The following is a 10,125-nucleotide window of genomic DNA, read 5'->3' on the forward strand; positions in this document are numbered from 1 at the left end:
AATTACGTTTTTGTTGTTTTTTTTTTTAAAAAAAACAAAGCAAGACACACAGTAACATTTTAATAATCAAATAATAGTGATTTTTTTTAAGCTTTCTTCTTGTGATAAGATAAGACAAGATAAAATAAGATAAGATAACCTTTATTAGTCCCACGTGTGGGAAATTTGTTTTATTACAGCAGTGGACAGTGCAAAGTTGCATAGAGAAATTAGAGAAATTGGAACTGGAATAATATATCTATGAGATACTGTACACAATAGAATAGAATAAAATTAAAATAAAATACTATATACATTGTATATAGTATTTTATTTTATTGTAGCTCTAGTAATAAATAATAATGTAAGGATTCTGGATCAGCACCGTGATGCCCATAGTATATACAGTATTCTGAAGAAGGTCTAAAATCTCACTGTGTGTGCGTGCATGTGTGTGTTTTATTTAGATGGATTTAAAAAAAATATATATTACTCATGATTAGGGATGGGTATCGTTTAGGTTTTATCCGATACCGGTGCCAAATCGGTACTTTTGAAACGGTGCCGGTGCTCAAACGGTGCTCAAACCGGTGCTTAAAGAATGGAGAACACAAAATTGGTCCAAAAACCTCTCATGTTCAGCTGGTTTTTGTAAAAACATAACAATGTTAGCCTTTTCTGCAGCTATGGGGCATATATGGTATCACTCTTGGCTGGAAGCAGTGCTTAAACAATGGAAAAAACACAAACTTTGTCCAAAAACCTCTCATGTTTAGCTGTTTCCCTCTTTTTCTTTGGTCATTTTAGCCTTTTTGGCCAGGGTGAAGGGAGTACCTGCCATCAAACAAGAAGACAGCCGCATGTAGCTATGATGATGTTTGCTAGTTCACCTTACATGCATTAATGTAATAACGTGGTTAGCCTACTCAACGTAAATTACACACGAACAACATTAAGCTACTCACGCAGAGAAGAATGGCTACTGCTGCATCATCATCCTCATCATTTCTGCTACACTGGCAGGGCTAGGGGCCAGGACTCTCCTCTTCGGGTTTTTGGGGGATGTTGCTAACATGTTGCTCCGATAACAGGCACCACACCCACAGTAGATGTGCTCGGTGTGAGGTCTCGCAGCAAGCTATCAAATACGGAGCATTTCTCGGCTTTTAAAAAAACGCTATGCGTCGCCAGGTGTTTCATCAGATTTGAGGTGTTACCTCCTTTGACAGTATCACAGTATCAGCTTAAAGCACTTGTTGCTGCTGAGTTTGCATATTTTGCTGTGAAGTACAGCCAGACTTTTGACCGCTTCGGCTTGGGCATTTTTAATCTGTAGCTCTGCTCTAAAAGAACGTACGTACCTGGACCTGCCTACTATCCTCGGAAACGTAAAATGATTGGCTAGAAGTGTATCACAGCTCAGGAAAAAAAAGCACCGAAATAAAGCACCGAAATGTGCGCTGCTTTTCGGTCTGGTTACTACCGTTTATGTCAGAACCGGTGCCCATCCCTACTCATGATATAACATTGTCCAGACATGCCTGGTAAGGACATGAGGAGGAAACAGTAGAAGCTGTGTGAGGCTACTAAAGGCAGTGCTATAACATTTTTCTGTCATCATTTTATTATAGATTAAGTGCAAGAGTTGTTAGGTGTGGATAATTAAATTATAGTTTATTGCAATAGCAAGTTGTGCCTTGTTCTCAGATAGACAGCAAGTGGAGAGTGATATAGAGTGATGGGATGGAAGAAAGAAGAGAAGCAAAGAGTGATTCACAGGCGGAGCCTAAATTATTTCTCACAGTTTTTTGTTGCCTTATGGTTCCAAGTGCTGTCACCAATCTTTGCATTTTGTTATTATCTCATGATACTTGTTTAATCAGCTACCATCTCTCCTATGGGCTTTTTAATGTTTACAGTCTCAGATCAACACAGCCCTGCCCTCCAGCACTATCCACAGCAAACCCTCAATAGCAACATTGCACCCATCAGGTAAAACATTGGCTACGTTTGCTTTGCCTTGTTGCCCATATTAGATTCTTGATGAATGTGTGTTGTTGTTATTCAGCCTGGTTCAATGTGCCCCTTTTTAACTTTGAGCACCCGCCCCTTTAAACCTCTCTGCACGGCCCTGCCAGCAGGTACTGAAGACTGTTATCCGTTTCGCTGTCACCGTCCGTGAGGTTTTTTTCCCCCAAAAGGTCAAGGCCTGCCGCTCGCACACTCTGTCTGCGCATGCGCATCTCAACGACTGACCCCCTCCATCCGCTCCCGGGAGGTTATAGTATGATGTGTTCTGACATCACTCTCTCTCTCCCTGTCATTTATTTGGCTCGAAACACATATTAACAAATTGCTCAGTGATGAACAACTACTCAGATCATTTACCTAAGCAGTGTGCTTTGTCAAAACGAAGTGTGTGTTCATTACACTGACATTCTGTTCTGCAATTGTTATTTACTTGTATTTTATAATTTGACTTTACATACTGCTGGGTGGTTTGTAAAGTTTACAATAACTAGTATTATCATTATGCTATATTTTCAAAAATATATAATAATCTCAAAAGTAATGCCTTGGAGTAGAAAATAGTAATGCTTTATTAAAATTTAAAACTAAAGTACAGTATTTGAATGTGTGTATTGTGTCTATTGTTTGCAAATATTTCCAACTTTTATTTACACTGAACAAAAATATAAACGCAACACTTTTGTTTTTGCTCCCATTCCCCATGGGATGGACGTAGAGACCTAAAATTCATTCCAGATACACAATATAACCATCCCTCCCAAACAGTGGTCACAAATCAGTCCAAATGTGTGGTAGTGGGCACATCTGCTATATTGAGATAATCCATCCCACCTCACAGGTGTGCCACATCAGGATGCTGATCTGACATCATGAGTAGTGCACAGGTGTACCTCAGACTGCCCACAACAAAAGGCCCAGTGTTTGAGTTTTATGTATCTTTTGTATTTATTTGTGCCTTAGCTTAGTTCACCTAGTTAATTTCTAGATTGCTGTTTAGTCTTGTTGTCTCCCCCTACTAAGCTAAAGCACAAATAAATACAAAAGATACATAAAACTCAAACACTGGGTCACTCGACCCAGGACCATGACAGAATCATTCGTATCACTTTCTTCTGTAATAAGTTTAGAGGTTTTATAGTATTCTCATATGTATTCCCCCAAACTTCGACACAGTAACTAAGTATGAGAAAAACAATGAAAAATATAAAATGCGCATTGCTTTGTAGTCTAATAAATCTCTTACATTTCCCAAAATATAAATGTTTTTAACCATCTTCTTTCTAATATACTCAATATGTGATTTCCACGTCAAATTTTCATCTACTATTACACCCAAAAAAGCGAGATTCAATAACTCTTTCAATCAATTCTCCATTAATGGACATAATGACTTCTTCCTCCTTTACACGATTGCCAAATATCATGAATTTCGTTTTTGTCAGATTCAAAGATAATTTATTTACATCAAACCATTTTTTTAATCTTAAGTCTGATAAAAACCTCATAAAAATGATTTTTTTTCTTTGTTTTTGGGTAAAAAATAAATTAAATCATCAGTTATTGTGATTATTGTTTCACAACCAGAGTCGGTTGCTTTAACAGATGATCACGGACGGGTTTATGTCAACGTTAATTTAGAAAGCTGTTTTTAAACTACTTCAAGTTTTTTACTGGCAGCAAATAATCACATCTGTTGTCCTCTGGGCTCAAAAATGACCCCGTTTGCTTTGACTGTTTATAAAGCAATAAGTATAAAATATCATCCATCTCTGTGTTTCAAGGTTTTATTCAACTTTATTCCAACTCATTACCTGACATTACCAGTTTTTATTATTTATTTTATTTTATTTTCAGTTGTTAAAGACGGGACAGACATGAGTGAGGGATAGGAAAGGGAGAGAGAAAGAGGAAGGAAAAGAAAAACAGAAGGGGAGAGGGACAGTGAGAAAGGGGAAAAAAATAAAAAATAAAATTTAAAAAATAAAATAAAATAAAATACAATAAAATCTCCTGGATCACCTGTTGAGGGAGAAAGAATAGAAAACAAGCAAAAAAACCCAAAGCAACGTACTAAACACAACACCATCGCATTAATCTAGCTAAGTGTAAACAGCAGTAAATACTAAATATTCAATGTTGTTGTGCAGCACGCAGGACAGACAGCGCACAATGTGCTTTGAAGTAGCAGCCAAGAAAGGTGTAATTTAAGTCTACGAACAGTGAACACCCGTGTGCATACCTGTGTGGATCAGCGCGCTTGTATTCAAATGGTTTCCACATGTAATGGTCTGCAAGAGGATGTAGCGAGCCATAGCCCCGTCCCCCAGGGCATGAAGCAGGCATGGAAGAGATCCAGGCCCCAGACATTCCAGAGGACTCAGAGTGCGAGAGCCCAAGGAGGACTACCGGAGGGGCATCCGTGCCACCCTCATGGGAAGGGCTGAGGATACCCAGACGAGGCGTCACCCAGTAGCCGCCGAGCAGAAGCTAGAGGGGGGTGCGGCTCTGCTGGCAGCCAGCTGTGCCAGAGTGAACCGAGCCTGAGGGCCCCCCGCACCCCGGAGGAGGCCTGACCGAGCAACAGGCGCCAGGCCCCGCCAAGTAGCCACCAGGAGTGAGCTGGTACATACCTGAGCGCCCAGCCCCGGACACCAAGAACCGCCAATGCACCGACCCCTGAGGGCATCAGTCACTGGCAGGGAGTGTGGTGAGGGGAGATAGGCCTTGGAGGGCCTGGGAGTTCCCAGAGAGGTGGAGTCTAAGACCCGACCTGACATATAGACACAGACAAACAGGCACACACAGACACAAACATGCATTCCCACCCTCATGCACACATATACAAACACTCAGCACTCACCCAACGTAAGGATTGATTTATTTATTAACTCAAAGGAGAGATACTAAACTAGACTGGGAAAATATAAACTTCACAGAGAGGTACACTAGGGAACAGCATGAGGGATGACATAAATACACAGAAGGCAATGAGGGACGTGGGAACACACGATGAGCACAGCTGAGGACAATTACACATAAGTGCAGAGTGGGACAAAGGAGTCTGTTGGTGTCACGACTGGGGCAGCAGCCGTGTGTTGTGTGGAAAAGAGGACTTGAAGGCAGCACTTACTGAGATGTGAGCGTAGTTTATTATGAAAACAGAATACAGTGGGGATGGCAAAACAGAACTAAGGATAAACTAAACTGTGAGAAACTAAACCATAGAACAACAAACCTGAACACAAAGGGAGGACAGCAGGGAGAACACGCAGTGGATTCACGGAGATGACGGAGTAATGCAGAGAAACACAGGGAATGAACACAGAGGATGAATACAGACGACGCAACGAGGAACAGAGTCAGACACACACTTTAAATACACAGAGGGACACTGGGAAATCACACACAGGTGGGAGACACAGCTGGACCTGATTAACCTGACGAGACAGGGGAACACTAACACCAGGGACCAATAGAGGGAGCACAAACTCAGAAACCCAGTATCCAAAACCCCAAAACACAAACCATCCCAAAAAAGCCCACAAATAATAATAATAATAAATAATAATAATAAAAATAATAATGATAATAATAATAACAACAATAAATACACCAAACACAAAATCACTGAGTCCACGGACTCGGGACCATGACAGTTGGTCTAAGATTATGGGAGATGCAATCGTTCGCTGAGGAGACTCCTCTGGTTGTTTATGACTATATGCAGAGGATACCCAACATTGTCCATAATGTCTAGCCGTTTTTGTAGTGTCCTCTTTGTCATGGTCTGGAGTCTGCGACTCCGTGTTTATGTTTAGTTTATTAGTGTTCTGTGGTTTTGGTTGCCTTGAGTGTTTGTACTCCTCTGTTTCATGGTTCATGTTCCTATGTTCTGTGTCCCCCAGTCTGTGTTACGTTGGTGGGTTATGTCATTGCGTGTATGTGTTTCCTGTTTTATTGTGAAGGTCTGCGTCTTATGTGAGTGTTTTCAGTTTGCCTCCCTAGTCTCGTCACGTAATCACTCCCAGCTGTGTTCCCCACCTGTGTGTAATCTCCCTGTGTTCTCTGAGTGTATTTAAGTTGTGTCTTCTGTCATGGTAGTTGCTGGTTCGTCTGTGTTGTTTCCCCTCGGTCTCCCTGCGTCTCTCCGTATGTATTTCCCCGGACCTCCCTGCATCCTCCTTTCTGGTTTGTCTTGTTAGTTTACCCAGTTTAGGTTTCCAGTTTCATGTTTTGCCACCATTGCTGTTTGTACTTACCCACCCCTGTAAATAAACACTCACCTGCACCAGAGCTGCCGCCTTTTTGGTCCTTTCTACAATTCCACACGGCTTGCCCCGGCAAACCGTGACACTCTTCTCTTCCATTGTCATCAGTGTCTAGATTTATGCTGACCACAGAGCCAGCCTTCCTGATCTGTTATTGTATATGTTTCATGTTTGTACAGAATGTTGTATTTTTTTAATTGTTATTGTGATGCATGTGTTTTTGACTTTTGCTGCCTTGATGCCAGGTCTCTCTTGGTAATGAGATTTTAATGTAAATGAGATTTTTACCTGGATAAATAAAGGACTAATAAGTGAAGATGTGGGAAAGTTGTTGAAGCTAGGTTAAGACAAAAGGTGGTGAAGCAGCGGGAATGAGGATCAGTACCTCCAAATCTGAGGCCATGGTTCTCAGCTGGAAAAGGGTGGAGTGCCGGGTCGGGGATGAGTTCCTGCCCCAAGTGGAGGAGTTCAAGTATCTCGGGGTCTTGTTCGCGAGTGATGGGAGAAGGGAGCCGGAGATCGACAGACGGATTGGTGCAGCGGCTGCAGTGATGCGGACGCTGCACCGGTCCGTCGTGGTGAAGAGGGAGCTGAGTGTAAAAGTGAAGCTCTCAATTTACCGGTCGATCTACGTCCCTACCCTCACCTATGCCCACGAGCTGTGGGTAGTGACCGAAAGAACGAGATCACGGATACAAGCGGCAGAAATGAGCTTCCTCCGAAGGGTGGCTGGCCTCTCCCTTAGAGATAGGGTGAGAAGTTCGGCCATCCGGGAGGGGCTCAGAGTAGAGCAGCTGCTGCTCCACATCGAAAGGAGCCAGCTGAGGTGGTTCGGGCATCTGACAAGGATGCCCCCTGGGCGCCTCCTGGGTGAGGTGTTCCAGGCATGTCCAACCGGGAGGAGGCCCCGGGGCAGACCCAGGACACGCTGGAGAGATTATATCTCTCGGCTGGCCTGGGAATGCCTTGTTGTTCCCCCAGATAAGCTGGAGGAGGTGGCTGGGGAGAGGGAGGTCTGGGCCTCTTTGCTTAGGCTGCTGCCCCCACGACCCGGCCCCGGATAAAGTGGATGAAGATGGATGGATGGATGGTGATGAACAGTGAGCAATAGTATGGCTTCATGCTGAGAAAGAGCTCTACAGATGCAATGTTGGCTTTGCTCTGATGTTTGTTGTGGAGAAGTTTTAAAGAAAGTCTGGGACTATGGGGGGCAGGAGTCAACCTCATTTAGCATTTATGTCTGAAAGTTCAAAATACACAGCAACAAAAACCGAAATGAACAAGGAAATCACAAAAAGTACAAATCTCCATGAGATACAAATTTGCTGGGGGACTTGGAGAAGGGAGATGCAGAGCTAAAGTTCACACAGTCATAATGACAGTGCCACAATGAACAGAGATATAAAGAGATATTGGCAGAGGATTCACCTGGCCAAGTAGTCAGAGGAGGCAGCTGGCTTGGAATACGAGGCAGGCCAAAGCAGAGGAAGCGGCTCCCAGTTCCACCCCTACTTGCTGTCACGGTTCTGGGTCAGTTTTGACCCAGTATTTTGAGTTCTTATGTTTTGGTTTATATTGGCATTATGAATTGTTCTTGGTTTCTCTGGTGCTTTGATTATTATGATAAATCTATGTTTTAGTTATTCTGGTGAGGGATTAGTTCTTAGGGTTGTTTCTCATGTTTAGTGTAGGTTTAGTTCAGTGTCTAGTCTGTCTCTCTGTCTAGTCCGTGTCTTAGTAAAGTGTGTCCTGTTTCCTGTTTTACTTTGAAGGTTCATGTTCATGTGTGATGTCAGCGTGTTCAGTTTTACTTCTCCCCCGTCTTGTTAGCCCTTAATACTTCCAGCTGTGTTCCCCACCTGTGTGTTATCTCCCTGTGTTCTTCTGTGTGTATTTAAGTCGTGTCTTCTTTTGTTGTAGTCGCTGGTCCATCTGTGAATCTACTGTGTGTTTTCCCTGCTGTCACTATTGTCACAACCCGGCTCATAGGAAGTGACAATCAAGTGGGAGACCACACACAGGCTTTTAAAGGCTGTAAGTCATATTTAATAAAAATAAAGTAAAGCAACTTAAAGACAATTTAAAGGACATAACAGCCATAACTGAAACTTCCAAATGAACATGTGTGCCAGACAGAGAGAGCCAGAGCCCAAAGCCAGCGCCCTGCTGGTTCAGTCAAGGTGTCTTTATATACACTGGGACTGGCCTCTCAGGTGTGCTGCATCAATAATTGGGTCAGCTCCACCCACCTGCAAGAAACAGGTAAAAGAAAAAGAAAAACACAAGGCCAGCCCACTGGCCGTCACACTATCATGTACCTTTTGTCTACATACCTTCATGTTCTGGTTTGCTGCTTTGTAGTTTTAGTTTTGTCCCAGTTTAGTTTAGCTTTTATTCGGTTTTGCCATTTTTCACTGTGTGCTTTATCTTCAATCATCTCAGTGAGTGCCTGCACTTGGATCCTCCTTTATTTTTCCTCACAGCTCTTCTCACTCTCCGTGACAGTACGGACCAGCCAGATTATGGATCCAGTGGCATTCGCCCCTCCCAAGGAGCTTCAGGAGGTTATAATTGACTCTGCTTCCAGGTTAGTCAACCTATGGCTGGAGCATGAGGGAGAGGGATTTCTCTGCACTCTGGAAGGCAGGCTACAGCAGCTTATTTCCGGTCACCCCTGGCTATTGGACTCACTGCACCTGCTCGTACGAGATTTCATACTCCAACTTCACCCCCTCGCCACTACCGCTTGCCTGCTCGCCTCAACAGAGGACGTGTTCTAGAGAACTGCCAGATGTGGAATTACCCGGCCTGTCAGAGCCGTCTCCGAGAAGGAAGCGACGTTTGTGCCGCCGGTGCATCACCCCACAGCCGGATATTGGGACTTTAGAACTGCTGGCTGTGGTGAGTGAAAAGAACACTGACTCTGACACAAGGACTATTTTTTCTGGTTCTGTTTTCTGTGCAGCAAGTGAGGGAATGACTGCTGTAAATGAGACTGGTTTTCCTGGGACTGCAGTCGGCCGGCCCCATTACTATGATTACTATGAGCCCACGGGCAGCCAGCTCACACCTGCACAGGCGTTCTACAGGATGTTGGGGATTATCATCTTACCACCCGGCTCTCCCAGAGTATCCACACCACAGCTGGAGCAGCCACGTCAGAGTTTTTCCCCGTCGCGGTCCAGCACCTCCGCTCCCTCCTCCACTGAGACGCGACGTAAGTGCGATCGGCACCCCCGGCTCCAACAGGAGTCCAACTTCCCTTGTGGACGCCCAGCTGGGATGAGTGAGAAAGACTTCGTTCCTCCGCCTTTCGTGTCAGGGAATACACAGAATGTTTTCACCAAGACTGCTAAAGCTAGTATTATGAACCCCAGAGCTCCTGTCCATGAGAATCAAAGGAGTGTTTGTTTTGAGAATAATTGTTTCCTCTGGGTTCAAAGAACTGTGCATTTCGTGTTGTTAAGACTGTTTCATCTGGGACCATTTTGCAATCTAACACAAGCTTAATTAAGGATTCTATTTGTTTTATTCCTTCTAAGCCCAAATTAATTTCTTGTGAATCTGTCTGCTGTGAGCCTGGTGATTTTGTTACTGATGCCTGACTGCCAACTGTATAAAACAAAAAACTACACACAATATTCGAAGCACATAGCGCACAGTCGTAAATTCACCCTAATTTTGGTAAGATCTGAGCTCAGGCACTGGGTGACTGAGCATAGCACTTACGCATGTGAGCGAGGGGGGAGAAGCTACTGCAGGAGAAGCATAGACAGGCAGACAAAGGAGAGCTTAAGTTTGAGCAGGTACCAAAGCAAATCATTCATACTGTACAAATAATGTAAAT

Source organism: Rhamphochromis longiceps, unplaced genomic scaffold (assembly GCF_057381845.1).
Source record: "Rhamphochromis longiceps isolate RC_006_pf unplaced genomic scaffold, R_longiceps_female_GT1.1 unmapped_scaffold_7, whole genome shotgun sequence".
Lineage (NCBI taxonomy): Eukaryota > Metazoa > Chordata > Actinopteri > Cichliformes > Cichlidae > Rhamphochromis > Rhamphochromis longiceps.